Here is a 17146-nt window from a genome sequence, read left to right on the forward strand (position 1 = left end):
TAAAATCTCAAGTCATTCTTGACAAATTCCTCTTTCCTTCTCACATTCCATTTCCTATCTGTCATCAAATCCACTGGTTCTACCTGCAGAATCTATCCAGAACCCATCCCCACACCTAGCACTCCTTTCTGGCTCTTTCTTTCTCTTTAGCATTTGTCATGCTATATAATTTGATATAATTTACTCTGTATTTTATTGCCTGCCACCTGCTCCAGAATATATGCTCCATGAGGCCAGGAGGGTTAGTCTGTTTCACTCACTTTATATTTTTAGCACCCAGAACAGTGCTTAGCACATAGTCGATACTAAATAACTATTTGTTGAGAGAATGACTGAATAGAGCAGAAGGAATTAAAATGTTATGCCTATTCCTTTTACTTTTATATACAAACTAGACTTTCCCAAAAGAGCAGTACAGTGGATAAACTATCCCATTTCCTTATCTCAACACAATTGAAATGATATAAAAACCACACCACTTCCTTTTGCTCACTTCCATCCCTGACTGTGTCAAGATCCGGAGAAGAGAAAGTTTCCACTGTTTTCATGGATATCCTCAAGTTTGAGATATAAATTAAAAGGGCTTAAGAAAGGCTTGTAAAAGTAAACACCACGTCCCCAAATCTAAAATGTTGCTTAAGGCAAACAATGGCTTGGGTTATGCTTTTACAGTACCACATGTTATACCAAGTTAAATAATTATGGAAATAATTACAGACAAAAAGAAAATGCAGTCTTTCTTTGGTACAAACAATGTGGTCTGACAAAGGGAACTTCAAAGCATGATCTAAATTCAACTGCAAACTTTCAGTATGTAAACACCACACTGAAGGTTCAAAGGTAGTATGTGTATGTAAAATTTAAGTCTCTAACTGCCTTGAATAAGGGCAGAAGGTGTTAAAATAGATTTTTAACAATTCTTCCTTGACAAGCATGACCAAAAAAGGATAGCATAGAAAACTAAAATCTTACAAACCCGTAGGTTTAAGAAAGAACTCCCTCAAGATGACAGATTCCTGCTATATGCACGTGAAGTTCATGAACTTGGGAACCTAGGAAGAGTTTCCCTCCTTGGGAACGAAATATCTGTACTTCATTTTCTTTATTCTGCGTTAGAACATCTTTTCAGGTTGAAACGTACTGGTTTAGGATGTTGTAAGAAGTTCTAGGCCGGGTATAGTGGCTCATGCCTGTAATCCCAGCATGCTGGGAGGCCAAGGCAGGCAGATCATGAGGTCAGGAGATCGAGAATCCTGGCTAACATAGTGAAACCCCATCTCTACTAAAAATACAAAAAATTAGCCGGGCGAGGTGGCAGGCACCTGTAGTCCCAGCTACTCGGGAGGCTGAGGCAGAAGAATGGCATGAACCCAGGAGGCGGAGCTTGCAGTGAGCTGAGATGGTGCCATTGCACTCCAGCCTGGGCAACAGAGCAAGACTGCGCCTCACAAAAAAAAAAAAAAAAAAAAAAAAAAAAAAAAAAAAAAAAAGGTAGTTCTATGGCATGAGATGGATTTGACATTTACTTGCCCTTGCTTTCCTTTTAGCATCTTTTGGATATGGAGTCTCACTTTGTTGCCCAGGCTGTAGTGCAATGGCACAATCTCGGCTCACTGCAATCTCTGCCCCCCAGATTCAAGCAATTCTCCTGCCTCAGCCTCCTAAGTAGCTGGGACTACAGGTGCATGCCACCACATTTGGCTTATTTTTGTATTTTTAGTAGACACAGGGTTTCACCATGTTGGCCAGGCTGGTTTCGAACTCTTCATCTCAGGTGATCCACCAGCCTCGGCCTCCCAAAGTGTTGGAATTACAGGCGTGAGCCATGGCGCCCGGCCCCATTTAGCATCTTTCTTTAAGCCCAGGTACCTTTCTGATTTTTTCCTGGAATTTCTAGTTTAAACACACATCAACTTGCCTTTCATTTCAAAGAAGGGATTGTAAGTGACATAACAGCATTGCCTTACATATTGTTAAACTTTCAATAGATATATAAAAACTTCACTGTTTTTATATGTATAATGCTTTAATTTTGTTCACATAACACTGTGAAGTATTTCCATGATGGATACTTGTAGTTCTTCTTAATTCATTTTCAATGTTATCTAGTGTTTTATCCTATGAATACCTTATGGCCATATTTGCCCATTCTCTTGTTGATGAACATTTTCTTCTTAGAGATGAGGTCTTGCCATGCTGGTCTAGGCTGGAGTGCAGGAGCTATTCACAGGTGCAATCAGATTGCACTGCCTTAGTCTCCCAAGTAACCCCAACTACAGGTGCATACCACGGTGCACAACCATGTTGATGGATATTTTAGATTATTTCCAATTTAGTATAAGCAATGCAGCAATAAATAAACTTGAAGAGATGCTTTTGTTGTTGTTTGGGCAGATAAAACTGTAGGTTAGATTTGCAGAAGTGGGATTCTAGGTCTAACAGCAGTTTTGGTTTTTTGAACAATACAGGTTGGAACCACATGGGTCAACTTACAAGCAAATTCTTTTGTTTGTTTGTTTTTTTGAGATGAGTCTCACTCTGTCGTCCAGGCTGGAGTGCAGTGGTGCAATCTTGGCTCATCTCAACCTCCGCCTCCTGGGTTCAAGATATTTTCCTGCCTCAGCCTCCCAAGTAGCTAGGACTACAGGCGCATGCCAGCAAGTCTGGTTAATTTTTATATTTTTAGTAGAGACGGGGTTGGCCAGGCTGGTCTCGAACTCCTGACCTCAGGTGATCCACCTGCCTCGGCCTCCCAAAGTGCTGGGATTAGAGGCATGAGCCACCGCTCCCGGCCTCTTCTTTTCAATAAGTATTGCAATGTCTTCATAATGCAAGCAAACATGGGCTGAAAATACAGTATTTAGCTGGGCACTGGTGGCTCACACCTGTAACCCCAGCACTCTGAGAGGCCAAGGCAGGAGGATCACTTGAGCCCAGGAGTTTGAGACCAGCCTGAGCAACGTAGCAAGACCTCATCTCTATATTTAAAAAAATAATAATAAAAGAAAATAGATGATTCACTTTGTCTTTGGTGGCTTTGTCTTACATTTAAGTCTTTAATCCATTTAGAGCTTACTTTTGTATATGGTGAAAGACAGGGGTGCAGTTTCACTCTGCATATGTATATCCAGTTTTCCCAGCACCATTTATTGAAGACTGTCTTTTCCCCAAAGCATGTTCTTGGCACCTTTGCCAGCTGGCTATAAATATGTGGATTTATTTCTAGTTCTCTATTCTGTTCAATTGGTCTATTGTCTGGTTTTATGCTAGTACCATGCTGTTTGATTACTAGAGCTTTGCAGTATATCTTGAAGTCTGGTAGTGTGATGCCTCTAGCTTTGTCCTTTTGGCTCAGAACTGCTTTGGCATTTGTAGTCCTTTGTGGTCCCATATTAATTTTAGGATTGTTTTTTCTATTTCTGTGAAGACTGTCACTGGTATTTTGATAGGGACTGCATTGAATCTATAGCTTGCTCTTCGTAGTATGGTCATTTTCACAGTATTAATTCTTCAAATCCTTGAAAATGGATGTCTTTCCATTTTTTGTGCCTGCTTCAATTTCCTTCATCAGTGTTTTATGGTTTTCCTTGTAGAGATTTTTCAACTCCCTGGTCAAATGTATTTCATTTTTTGGTAGCTTTTGTATATGGATTACTCTCTTCTTTTTCTGCTAGTTCATTATTGATGTATAGAAACACTACTAATTTTTGTATATTGATTTTGTATTCTGCAACCTTACTAAATTCATTTATCAGTTCTAAGAGTTTTATGGTGAAGCTTTTAGGGTTTTCTACATATATGATCGTGGCAATTCGACTTCCTCCGTTCCAATTTAGATGCCCTTTATTTCTTTCTCTTGCCTAATTGCTCTAGCGAGGACTTCCAGTCTTCATGTTTCATTATATCATTTTGCAATTCCAAATGTAAAACACTGATATAAGCACAATTTTAAAATACTGAAGAACAAAAGAATAAGTTTAACAAATAGAAAGACGAATCATATTAGGTACAGAAAGCCTCAATATTAGGTACGTCAACTGTTCCTAAATTATAAATTTAATGAAAGTCTTTATCACATTAAGGAAGTTCCCTTCTTAGTTTGCTGAGAGGTTTCATCATGGAGTTAAATTTCATCAAGTGCTTTTGCTTCATCTAGTGATATGATCACAGAGTTTTTCTCCTTCAATGTACAAATGAATTAATAAATTAATACTAATTCATATTAAGAACTTTCTTGAATAAACCATCTGTGGTGGTTTTTCTTTTTTTTTTCTTTTTTTTTGAGACAGAGTCTCGCTCTGTCGCCCAGGCTGGAGTGCAGTGGCCGGATCTCAGCTCACTGCAAGCTCTGCCTCCCGGGTTTACACCATTCTCCTGCCTCAGCCTCCCAAGTAGCTGGGACTACAGGCGCCCGCAACCTCGCCCGGCTAGTTTTTTTGTCTTTTTAGTAGAGACGGGGTTTCACCGTGTTAGCCAGGATGGTCTCGATCTCCTGACCTCGTGATCCACCCGTCTCGGCCTCCCAAAGCGCTGGGATTACAGGCTTGAGCCACCGCGCCCAGCCTGTGGTGGTTTTTAAACATGTCCACAAATTCTTTCATACTGTTCTTTTTAAGAGGTGGAAACTAATTCCTTTGAGTATGGGTTAAACTGAGTGACTTCCTTCTAACAAACAGGATAAAGAAATACTACAGGCTCCTGCCTGTAGTAACAGCACTTTGGGAGGAATAGGCAGGAGGACTGCTTGAGACCAAGAGTTTGAGACCAGCCTGGTCAACACAGCAAGACTCCATCTCAATTTAACTCATCTCAATTTAATTAAAAAAAAGAAAGGAAAAGAAAAGAAAAAGTAATGACTAGGTCCTTAAAAGGCACTGCAGCTTTCTCCTTGCTTTTTCTGGATCACTAGTTCTGGAGAAAGCCAGCTGTCACAGTGTGAGGACACTCAAGGAGCCTATGAGAAGGCCCATGGGGTGAAGAACTGAGGCCTCCTGCCAAACGCCATGTGAGTGTGCCACTTTGGAAGTGTATTCTCCCCAAGTCAGGCTTTCAGATGACTGTAGCCCCAGCTGACTTCCTGACTGCAACCTTGTGAGACATAAAGATTAGAACCACATCCAGCTAGGCTACTCCTGAATTCTTGTAAGTTAAGGTTTCACGTCATTAAGTTTTTGGATAAACTGTTATGAAGCAATGATAATTAACATGATATTCTTGGATTCCTGAGATAATTTCAATTTGTCATTATTGTAAAATAAATAATGTATTCAGTCTTTGACTCTAGTTCTTGGGAGAGAACCTCTTAATTCATGGAATTTCCTTGGTAGGAGGAGTGCCTTTGTTACTCACGAGCCTCACGGATCATTCCTGAGATTATGCTAACAAGATGACTCAGAAAGGGGTCTGCTCACCAGAAAGGCCACCATGTGTAGAAGGATGGCGTTTGAGCCAGCTAAGCCTCTAAGGAAGAAAGGAGAGAACACTGAAGGTTTGAGTTCAATCACATGGCAAATTATTCCATTATACCTACATATAAAATCTCCATACACCATGGCTCAGGTAGGCTTCCTGATTGGTGAGCATACTGATGTGTCAAGAGGGTGACACACCATGATTCCAGGAGAAGAGAGCACAGAGCTCCGTGTTAGGAACCCTCCCAGTTCCCTGTATCTCATTTGGCTGGTCCTGATCTGTATTCTTCATAATTAAAGTGTAACTTAAGCATACCACTTTCCCAAGTTCAGTCAGTCACTTTATAAATTATCAAACTTGAGGGGATTCATGGGAACCCCCAGATTTGCAGCCAGTTCATTGGAAGCACAGGTGGTCTGGGGACCACCAAACTTTTAACTGGTACTTGCAGCAAGGGCAGTCTCGTTGGGAACTGCGCCCTTAAACCTGTGGAGTCTCAGGCAGACTGTGGAGTCTCAGTCAGAACTGTATTACAGTCAGCATTGTAGACATGAGATATATACATATAAAATATTTAAACATACTACTGGACTTGTTTTGCTCCTATCTTGTTGGATTTTACATAAGCAAGATTGGCCAATAATTTATTTCATATTAGCCACTCTTGGTTTTGGTATCAAGGTTATACTAGTCATAATAAACTGAGGTACTTTCCTTAATTTGCTATTCTCTGGAACAGCGTATGTAAATGTGGACATACCTACGACCTGGATAGCTGAAAAGAATTCACCCTTAAGATAATCTGGGCCAGGTAGGGAGATGGGGCCTCGGGGAGAGACTCTGGAGCTGGTCCCGACTCGCAGACTACTCTCCCCTATGGCTGACTGTGCTGGGCTGCGCAAGGCCGGGGCTCCCACCGTTCTCGAAATGCCACAGGTACTAAACAGACAAGTACTTTGAAACCAGAAGATGCTTCTAAAAGAGGAAGTTCATTACACTTGCTCACTACAACGATGTAGTGAATGAACGTTCTATTTGTCAAACTCTGTGGTTATCCTTTATGTCACAAGAAGCTGGGAATTAAATATAAAATTTCAAAACCAATAAAGTCTATGATATTACTGAAAGAAAGTCTTTTTGCAGCAATTTTTGTTATTAAGCATCTGAGTTTTTTGAAGCACAAATTCCCAAAACTCCAGTATGGGGAGAGGCATCCTGATTTTCAACTATTAAAGGAAGGGCAAAGTGGCCATTCTGGAAAAGAAGTACAGTTATGCAGTAAAGCCATTAAAACATCAGATATAGACAATCCTAGCCACTTTGAAAAGCAATATGAATCTAGTTCTTCTAGCACTCATAATGACAGCAGCAGTGATAATGAGCAGACTTTGTTTCCTCCATTCTACCAGGAAACAGACCAAATTCAACAAGTATTAGACCACAGCTGCACCAAAAAAGCATAATGAAAAAGAAAGCTGATCTCAAAGCTAATGCCAAACACAAAGAACAGACAGTAGTGGATGTCACTGAGCAGTTAGGCAATTGCAAATTAGATACTCAGGAGAAAGCTGCTACATGTGAACTTCCTTTACAGAAAGTAAATACTCAAGAGTTCTTCAAATAGTACTTTGCCTGAAAGATTAAAGCTTCAGAAAATTCTGAAAGTAAATACAGTAGGTCAGAAATAACTCTAGTAGGAGTAAGTGCGGAGTTAATAAGTTATTAATAACTTAAGGAGTTATTAAGTTATTAATAAGAAAAGTGTGGGGCACTTTAACAGAAAATTTGCCAAATCAAACCAAGTTTCTAGGTCAGTCTCTAGTGCAGGTGTGTCCTGAAGTGGCAGAGAAACTTACTTAAAGTTTTGAAGGAGACTTTGACTGTGTGGAAGACAGAAGAAACTTTGAGGTTTTTGTATGGTCAGAATTACGCTTCTGTGTGTCTGAAACCCGAAGCCTCTCTGGTTAAAGAACTTAGTGACGCCGGGTGTAGTGGCTCATGCCTGTAATGCCAGCACTCTGGAAGGCCAAGACAGGCGGATCACCTGATGTCAGGAGTTCCAGACCAGCCTGGCCAACATGGTGAAACCCTGTCTCTACTAAAAATATAATAATTAGCTGGGTGTGGTGGCAGGTGCCTATAATCCCAGCTACTTGGGAGGCTGAGGCAGAAGAATTGCTTGAATCCAAGAGGCGGAGGTTGCAATGAGTGGAGGTCACACTACTGCACTCCAGCCTGGGTGACAACGAGACTCTGTCTCCAAAAAAAAAAAAAAAAAAAAGAACTTAATGACATAATCTCAGACCCAGATAGTCTCATTCCCCCTGCCTGGAAGGAGCCTCAACAGTTTGGACGAGTCTTTACCTTTTAGGGGCTCAGATACAGATACACTGACGAGAACTTGGAAAAAGAAACTGAAAAGTTAAATCTGAAGATCAGGGAGTTTTACAGAGGATGATATGTTTTGGATAAAGAAACCACCAAATCACAAGACTCAGAAGGGATACGTCTTAAAGACAATGAGCTTTTCCAGGTCGTTAACATTTGGAAAACTGACCATAGCAAATCTTCGAGCAGGAAGGATACTGAAGAGATAATTGTTAAATTTTCAAGTAGTTTCTTTAGTCATTCTGCCTTTTGGTTTACAGTGCCATCTCCACGGCTGGCATTACTATTTTACAGGTAAGTTGAAATTTGCCCCTAGTAAACTTTCATAAATGTGCAATATTTTTTCTACTGTAAAAATAGCCTAAAATGGTGGGACCAAGTTTTCTCTAATTCTTCATATAATAAATGAAGTCTCTGAAGTGGCTTTTTTTTTTTTCTTAAAAAAAAAAAGAAAAAGAAAAAGAAAAAAAGATCATCTGGGCCCAAGGTTTATCTCTAAGTGTATGCAAGTGGGTGGCTCTTTTAATTACAAATCCAATTTCTCTAACAGTTATAGAAATATCCAAGTTTTCTATTTACTCTAAGTCAATTTTTGTTGTTATAATTTTCTAGAAAAATTGACATTTAAATTGTAAAATTTATTGGTATAAAGTGATTCAAGATTTTATTTTTAAGACTTTCTTCTGTATCTTCCTTTTACATCCTCAGTATTATTTGTACTTTATATTTTTTCTTGATCAATCTTTCAAATAGTTTATTAGCCTTTTCATAAAAAACAACTTTCAGCTTTGTTAATCCTCTTCAATGTATCTTCAAAAAAAAATTCATCATTTCAAACCCCAATTCTATCACACTTATTATATAGAGGCTTGGATAAGTTTCTCTTTGTGCCTAAGTTTCCTCATCTGTAAAGTGCACATAATAACAATACCCCCTCATATGGCTTTGGGAAGATTAAATGAGATAATCTTTGTGAAGAACATGGAACAGTGCTTGGAATACAGTAAGAACTCTAGAAGTGTTAGCTTTTATCTGTATCATCTATTTTACTTCACTTGAATTTACTGCCTTGTTCTTTCCCTAACTTAGATTAGCTTATCAGTATTCAAATCTTCTTTTAAAATATGAATATTTAAGGCTTCAGGGTTTCACACAAGTTTTAGTATGTCCTAAGTTTCTTTTTTTTTTTTTTTTTAAATAAGGTCTTGTGCTCTGTAGCCCAGGTTGGAGAGTAATGGTGTGATCATGGCTCACTGTAGCCTCAACTTTCCAAGCTCAAGCAATCCTCCCACCTCAGCTTTCTGAGTAGGGGCTACAGGGAGACACCACAGTGCCGGGCTAATTTTTTTTTTTTTTTTTGTAGAGGCGGGATCTCACTATGTTGCTCAGGCTGTTATTTTCTCTATTATTTTGTTCAAGGTGTTCACTAAATTGATTATTTTATATTTAATCTGTGGTATTTACCGAAGTGTGTTTTTAAATTTCCAAACATGTATAGTTTGTTATTCATTTCCAACATCCACGCTTTCTTGCCAGAAAATATGGTTGATTTTATTTGAAATGTATAAGAACTTGCTGTATAGCCTAGTAAACGGTCACTTTCATAAAACACTACATGTGTGCTTGAAAGAACTTTTTTTTTTTTTTAAAGAGTTGTAAGAGGTATTTCAGACTTTTCTTTTTTAAAGACAAGGTCTTGCTCTGTTGCCCAGGCTGGACTGCAGTGATGTGATCACTGCTTATTGCAGCTTCCAACTCCTGGGCTCAAGACATCCTCCCTCCTCAGCTTGCCCAGTACAGGCATCTGTCATCATGCCTAGCCCAGACTAACTTCTAAAACCAAATGACCTTGCCATTCTCTCTGCTTAAAAACCTAAAAAATATCCTCATTTCATAGGGTAAAATTAGTAACACAAGACTTTTTGTGATCTGACATCTGCTGAGGTCTCTACTACTGTCTTCCCCTCTCCTCCATACCCTTACGATGCTCCAACTCTACCAAAGTCAGTGCAGCCGCTCTCCCTTCACAGGCATTCCTTCCGGGCTTCCATTCCTCTGCGCAGCCTTTGTGTCCTCGTTGTTCTTTGCCAGAGTAACTACAACGTTCTCTTCAGGACTTGATCTGTGAGTTCCCTTGTGTATGCAATCCTCGATCCCAACTCATCAGGCTGCGTGAGGAGTCCTGTTCAACTTCTAGTACACCCAGCACACACCACAGCTGCTTCGCAGATCTTGAGCAATGTTCACTCAAAAATGACTTAATGATGACTTGGTTATGTGCCATGTACTGACTATCCAATGGTAAATAAAACAAACATGATTCCTCCTCTTATAAAGCTTAGTCAGCTGATTTTTTCACTTATCTTGCAGCAATGTAATTGCCACTGTCTAGCACATTTCTAAGCAAAGGAATAAAAATGTTCAATAAATAAATTTAAGCAATAAAAAATAGTAATATCTTGCTAAGGGCATTATACTTGGGGAATTAAACCAACCATAAAACTACATAATGCACTCTTAACAGTTCTTTATAAGTATACTGGCACCTAAAAATGTATCTCTAGATCTTATAGTAACAGCCAGTTACTACTGACAGTGCTAGCTCAAGGACTTCGTTCCCAAAATCACCATCCTTTTGTGATTTCTAGACATCAGAGAACAGAAATTGAGATTCACATCATAAAATGGAGGATCTTAATATACTTAAAACCTCTCTTTCCAAAATATTTCTGGTTTGTTTCATACTTTGAATTAGCTTAAAACTTTCAACTATCATGAACAGTTGAGCACTAAGTTTACTGTTTTTTATATTATCACATAAGAAATCTAATAATATAAAGCTGTATTCACAATTAAGTCTTTCTCATATTGGTACTAAACAATGCACCTACTTTATGCAAAAAACATGAGAAAGAAGTTTTTACACAAAAACTTTTCCTGAACATATAAGGGCTGTCTTTAAAAATTATGACCTCAAAAAGGAGAACTTTGGGCCAGGTGTGGTGGCTCATGCCTGCAATCCATCTCAGCACTTTGGCAGGCTGAGGTAGGAGGATCACTTGAGCCCAGGAGTTCAAGGCTGTGGTGAGCCATGATCTGCCACTGCACTCCAGCCTGGGCAACAGAGCCAGACCCTGTCTCAAAACAACAACAACAACAACAAAACTGTGAGCTAAATTAAAGGACTAGTTCTAAAGACTAGGAAATGTTAAAATGGGTATAAGTAGACAACCTAATGAATTACACCCTCACTGGGCGGAGCTGGCTAGCTTGCAAGCTGGCTAGAAATGCAGAATCCCAGACTGTGCTGAATCAGAATCTTTTAACAAGACCCCCAGGTGACATGCACGTACACTAAATTTGAAAAGCACTAGATAAGACCACCTTTATTTAGCTGCTTAGTCTACCCTGTTTAATTTAAGCTTCCTGGAAATATTCATTAATTGAGTAAATACCTGTAAAATAGTAATGCCAGCCATGGAGATGGCACTGTAAACCAAAAGGCAGAATGACTAAAGAAACTACTTGAAAATTTAACAATTATCTCTTCAGTATCCTTCCTGCTCCAAGATTTGCTATGGTCAATTTTCCAAATGTTAAACTTTTTTTTTTCTGAAATGGAGTCTTGCTCTGTCACCCAGGCTGGAGTGCAGTGGCGCTCAGCACTGGGTGCGGAGCTCACTGCAACCTCCGCTTCCCAGGTTCAAGCCACTCTCCTGCCTCAGCCTCCCAAGGAGCTGGAATTACTGGCGTGCACTACTATGCCTGGCTAATTTTTGTATTTTTAGTAGAGACAGGGTTTCACCATGTTAGCCAGGCTGGTCTCAAACTCCTGACCTCAAGTGATCCACCCACCTCGGCCTCCCAAAGTGCTGGGATTACAGGCATGAGCCACTGCACCTGGCCTGAGTAATGAATTTTTTTTAACTTCCTCTCCCCTACTCTCCCCACCCCAAAAGAGAGCAAGATGCTTTCTGGGTGCTTCGTAGTATTTACTTACTCACCCAACATATATTTATTGTTCATGCACTGCATTAGCTGCCATAAAGATAAACTATTACTTTTTAAATAGCACAGGTAAACTAATAAAATTCAGATGAGGAAAGGAAAGTTAAACTAATATTTACTGATATAAACTAATATTACTTACTATGAGGATGTGATACATAGGAGCAACATTCCCTGGTGTCTATTATTTGCCAGGCATTGTTCTAGATGCTGCTCAAAATAACTTTCTGCAATCATGAAAGTCTCTATGTTATTCAATAAAGTGGACACTAACCATATGTGGCTACTTGGTAGCCAAAATACATGTGGCTAATGACAACCATATTGGATAGTGCAGTTCTAGAAGCTTATACTTACTACCTATCTGATTCACTGACCAATCCTGACAAGCCAGTGTAAATGTGGATCTAAGGCACAGAAGTTACTGGTAGACTATCAAAAATGGTATGACTAGTAACAGAGCACAGAAGCCACAGTTCAAATCCAAAGACATGGGAAAAGAAGATTAATTCCAGGCAATGGGATCAGATAAACCTTCATCAAAGTGTTGGCATCTAAGCTCACACTTGAATAACGGAAAGATTTCAACATACTAGGATGTGAGAGAGGCATTCCAGACTGGGAAATCCATAGGCAAAAGCACAAAGTCAGAAAAGCATGGTAAAGATAAGGAATAGAGTAAGATCAGTAAGACTGAAAAACAGCATCACTATATAGTTTTATATTTGGTTTATCTTACCAATTACGATTTTTTCCTAAAGAACAAAGGAATAAAGAATGATTAAGTGTAGGCAGGAATTAATTCATAAGATTTTCAAACGCTAGTGTAAAGTAGCCTGAACTTAACTCAACAGACAAGGAGAAATCGCTGGAGGTTTCAGAGCAAAGAAGTAAGTGCACCATGGTTTAGAAAAATCACTCTTGAAGCATTACATGGGATGAAAGGGACAGGGTGAGGTAGATAAGCCAAAGGGTAATTACAGTAGTTCACATGAGAAGTAACCATCCCAACCAAGAGGCAATGAGAATAGAGAAGTGGAAGAAAACTATTATAGAGGTGGAGCTGACAGAATTTAGCAACTTCTAGATCTGATAGAAAGTAGAGATGCAGTTGTCACAGGTGGTTCCCAAATTTAAATCCTGGGTTGCTGGAAAGATTACAGACCATCAGGAGACAGAGGTGCAAGAAGCTTTTGAAAACATACAAGCAGCTGTAACTAAGGCTGAGAAAATAAACAAATGTGTTCCTACTGTTCCTAAACCCTCAGAAACAACAGAAAAATGTTTAAAAATAGAAGAATATTATGTGTAACCGAAATGGACGACTAGAATGGGTACCAAACGCAGGAAGAAAAGGTAGTATGCTAAAAGCAAAAATTATTAAATATATAACAAAAAAGTGGAGTTAATTTATAAAACTAAAATGCTGCCTCTTTGAAAAGACCCACGAAATATATCTAGAAAGGTCAATATCCCTAGGAAGTCTAAGCACACAAATAAAGAAGAAACGAATAATATGAAGTACAAGGAGGCCTACCAAAAATAATTATAAATATTCAAGTATAATAGTATTAAATAATAGTTAACACTTAGAGCTCTATAGGCCAGGCACTGTTCTGCATACTTCATATGTTAAATTCTTTAATCTTCACACTAACTTTATGAGATGGATATTCTCATTAGGCATAATTTTATAAGAATAAATCTGAAAATTAAGAATGTATGGACTGGGCGTGGTGGCTCACACCTGTAATCCCAGCACTTTGGGAGGTCAAGGCAGGTGGATCATTGAGGTTGGGAGTTTGAGACCAGCCTGACCAACATGATGAAACCCCGTCTCTACTGTAATTACAAAAATTTAGCCAGGCGTGGTGGCAGGCACCTGTAGTCCCAGCTACTCGGGAGGCTGAGGCAGAATTGCTTGAACCTAGGAGGTAGAGGTTGCAGTGAGCCAAGATGGTACCACTGTACTCCAACTTGGGCAACAGATGGAGACTCTATCTCAAAAAAAAAAAAAAAGTATGACTTTCTAGAAAGATTACCAAATATTAACTCAACAGAGTTAATACCAAAATTAACTCAACAGAGAATGTAATACACAGACCAATAACCTAAGAAACAGAGGGCCCCAAGATGGCAGTGGGATCGAGGTGAAGGAGGGTGGTGAGGAGGGCAATGGGGTGAAGGGTGGGGAAGAGGGACTGAAAGACTTGGGTGCATAGCATTTAAAATTTTATACAGGAATTTATTAATAGGCTGCTTACATAATCTTTTTACACACATACATATACACATGTGTGTATGTGACTATTTTTAAATAGAGATGGGGTCTCGAACTCCGGGCCTCAAGCAATTCTCCCACCTTAGCCTCCCACAGTGTTGGCATCACAGGCATGAGCCGCCGTGCTTGGCCAATATATAATCTTACAAAAATAAAATAATCATTTTAAAAAGAAGCAATGAGGAAAAAGAAAAACAAAAGGGGCAATGAGATGTTCTCTATCCCCTGCCCTATAAAAGACAGAGCAGGGAAAGGAGAAAGAAAAGGAAGGAAGGAAGAATACATAAGATATAATCAGAGGTTAAACTGGAGTATCTGTGACACCGAGACTGGAAATTACCTTTCACAGTTGAAACTATCAGACAGTAGTGCAAGAGAGAAATTATTAGGCTGGAAGATAAAGTTAGGAATTGAAATGTAGTAACAGAGTATGAGGAGATGCTACTGAAAACATTGTGGCTTGCTCTCCCCACTATATCATATGGAGCTGCAAATTCACAAACTACCGTCTGCATCTAAAAGCACCCAAAATGGGCCAGGCGCAGCGGCTCATGTCTATAATCCCAGCACTTTGGAGGCCAAGGCAGGCAGATCACTTGAGGTCAGGAGTTCGAGACCAGCCTGGACAACATTGTGAAACCCCATCTCTACTAAAAATACAAAAATCAGCAGAGAGACAGAGTGAGACTCCACCTCTAAATAAATAAATAAGTAAAATTAAAGCACCCAAACTGGAGAAGAATCAAATAAGTAAACCAGAAGTAAATTCACTAAACTTAAATTAAGAAAAAATTAAACTTAAGAGAAGGAAGTCTGAATGGAAGAGAGTGGGACTAAACAGCCTCTTTTTCTGGAGTTGCAGAATAACCCAAAAGCCTGAAAGCGAGGCCTGGATGACATTTCTGAGACCAGGAGTTCTAGGTTTCTCTACAGAAGCAAGTGGATGTGTGGCTAATTTTTTTTTTGCTTTGTCACCCAGGCTGAAGTGCAGTGGCGCAATCTCAGCTCACTGCAACCTCCACCTCCCGGGTTCATGACATTCTCCTACCTCAGCCTCCCGAGTAGCTGGGATTACAGGTGTACACTACCATGCCCGGCTGATTTTTGTATTAAAAGGGGACAAAAAGGAAATAAGAGACCAGAAGCCTGGAGAAGAGGCACGCTGACAGCCCGAAGGAAGGGAATACAGAGTGCCAATCTTTATCTTATATGAATGCCCAACACAAGGCACCTCCCATGGAAGAGGCATTCAACTACACCCCAAGGACAGACAGGATGGCTCGTCAGTGCTGTCAGCCAGCTTCTTCCCAAGGCAGGAGTACCAGGCCCGTCAATGGAGCCTGTGGAGTGACAGAGAGGAAGGTCTACATAGGCCCAACAGCATGGGCTCCTTCTTATGACAGGTGACCTAACTACTGCCACTGCCAAATGCCAACTAACAAGGAGGGTGCAGAACCAACACTCCAGATGCGGGCTTGCCTTCCCTGCCCAGAGAACACCCTACTGCCAGCACAACTGAGGGCTCTTAGAGCATTCTCATGTGAATGTCAAGGATGGAAATAAGAGCTCAGGACTAGCTGCAGTGGTGGAGATTTTAACCCTCTTGTTTTAGATATTTCTTTTAGTGATTATAATCAGTCACCACTCTGCAGGGTCAGTGACAGAGCAGATCTAATGGGGCATGAGGGAATCTCACTGGTAAAAGGGGCAGACCACAGCAGACCCTCATGGTGCTCTGCAGCTCACCCCTCTCCACACTGTGGCTCTGGTGGGCAGTTCTATGTGACACGCACAGTGTCTGACTCAAGTGGGAGTGGAGGCACTGCTGTTTTGTTCCTTGGAGACTTTGCAAACCTAAGGGAGACTGCTCAACAGCATGGAGGTGCAAGCACAGACGTGCCCGAGTTAAAGCTCACGGAGCAACCTTCAAATAACAGGTGAAAGTTGGTACATGCATGTCTCAGGCTCCCTGTCCTTTGGTGGGACAACAGTGAGGAACATTCAGAAGACACCCACAGGGTTGAAGCCCAGTTGCCCACAGTGGCAACTGGATCACCCACTTAATGAAACTTCACTCCCTTCTCTGTCTCACTTTTCCTGTTCTCTCACCTCTGCTTTTTGGTTCATCTCCCAAATAACCTATCAGCCAGTAAGTCTTTTTCTCAGGCTCTTCTTTCAAGGGAACACAAACTAAGTGGTAAAGTCAAGATTCAAACTGAAGTCCTCTGGCTACACTGCTGTGCTTTTAAACAGAGTATGCTGCGTCGGGCGTGGTGGCTCACTTTGTGAGGCCAAGGTAGGCAGATCACCTGAGGTCAGGTGTTCAAGACCAGCCTGGCTAACATGGCGAAACCCCATCTCTAGTAAAAATACAAAATTGGTCAAGCGTGGTGGCAGGTGCCTGTAATCCCAGCTACTCGGGAGGCTGAGGCAGGAGAATCACTTGAACCTGGGAGACAGCAGTTGCAGTGAGCCAAGATCGTGCCATTGCACTCCAGACTGGGCAACAAGAGCGAAACTCCGTATCAAAAAAAAAAAAAAAAAAAAAAAAAAAAAAAAGATAATAGTTCAACACAAAGCCTGACTTAAAAAACAAAACAAAAAAACAAAACACAAATGCCTTCCTTCCTCAATAATGTAATGGCTTCCAGTTTTACAGATGCATAATTATAAAACAATTAGTGACTATTTTCAATAGAGAGAGACTGTTTCTAAATATGGCTAAGTTCTAAATCAGTCATCAATTAAGAGTTGGTAAAAATTTTAATAAATGCATTTTAAAAGCCAGTTTTCTATAACTAAGTAACTTATTGACTTATTACACAATATTTCTCTAATGGACAGTACCATAATAATGCTTATCTGTTAATATGGAACCATCGAATTCTACTTAATGAATTTTTCACAGGTCCCCATCCCTCAAGCAGTACTTCTATTAAAACGAGATACCATCCTTTGGTAATGGTATCAGAATTACACCTGTAGAAATACTTTAAACATTCTTAAATTTTACAGAATCTTACATAGCATTTAACATGATAGCAAAAGAGATAGAAC

The 17146-nt window shown here is 40.0% G+C and overlaps 1 protein-coding gene and 1 pseudogene across 4 annotated transcripts in view; one reads left to right on the forward strand and one right to left on the reverse strand.

Moving 5' to 3' along the window:
- The window catches only part of BMPR1A (bone morphogenetic protein receptor type 1A), a 165503-nt gene that overhangs the window by 60246 nt on the left and 88111 nt on the right, over window positions 1-17146 (reverse strand). The gene's annotated exons all lie outside the window — the stretch shown is intronic.
- On the forward strand, window positions 4390-16030 carry LOC103216777 (putative RNA polymerase II subunit B1 CTD phosphatase RPAP2 pseudogene; annotated as a pseudogene).

This window comes from Chlorocebus sabaeus, chromosome 9, assembly GCF_047675955.1.
Source record: "Chlorocebus sabaeus isolate Y175 chromosome 9, mChlSab1.0.hap1, whole genome shotgun sequence".
NCBI classification, from domain to species: domain Eukaryota; kingdom Metazoa; phylum Chordata; class Mammalia; order Primates; family Cercopithecidae; genus Chlorocebus; species Chlorocebus sabaeus.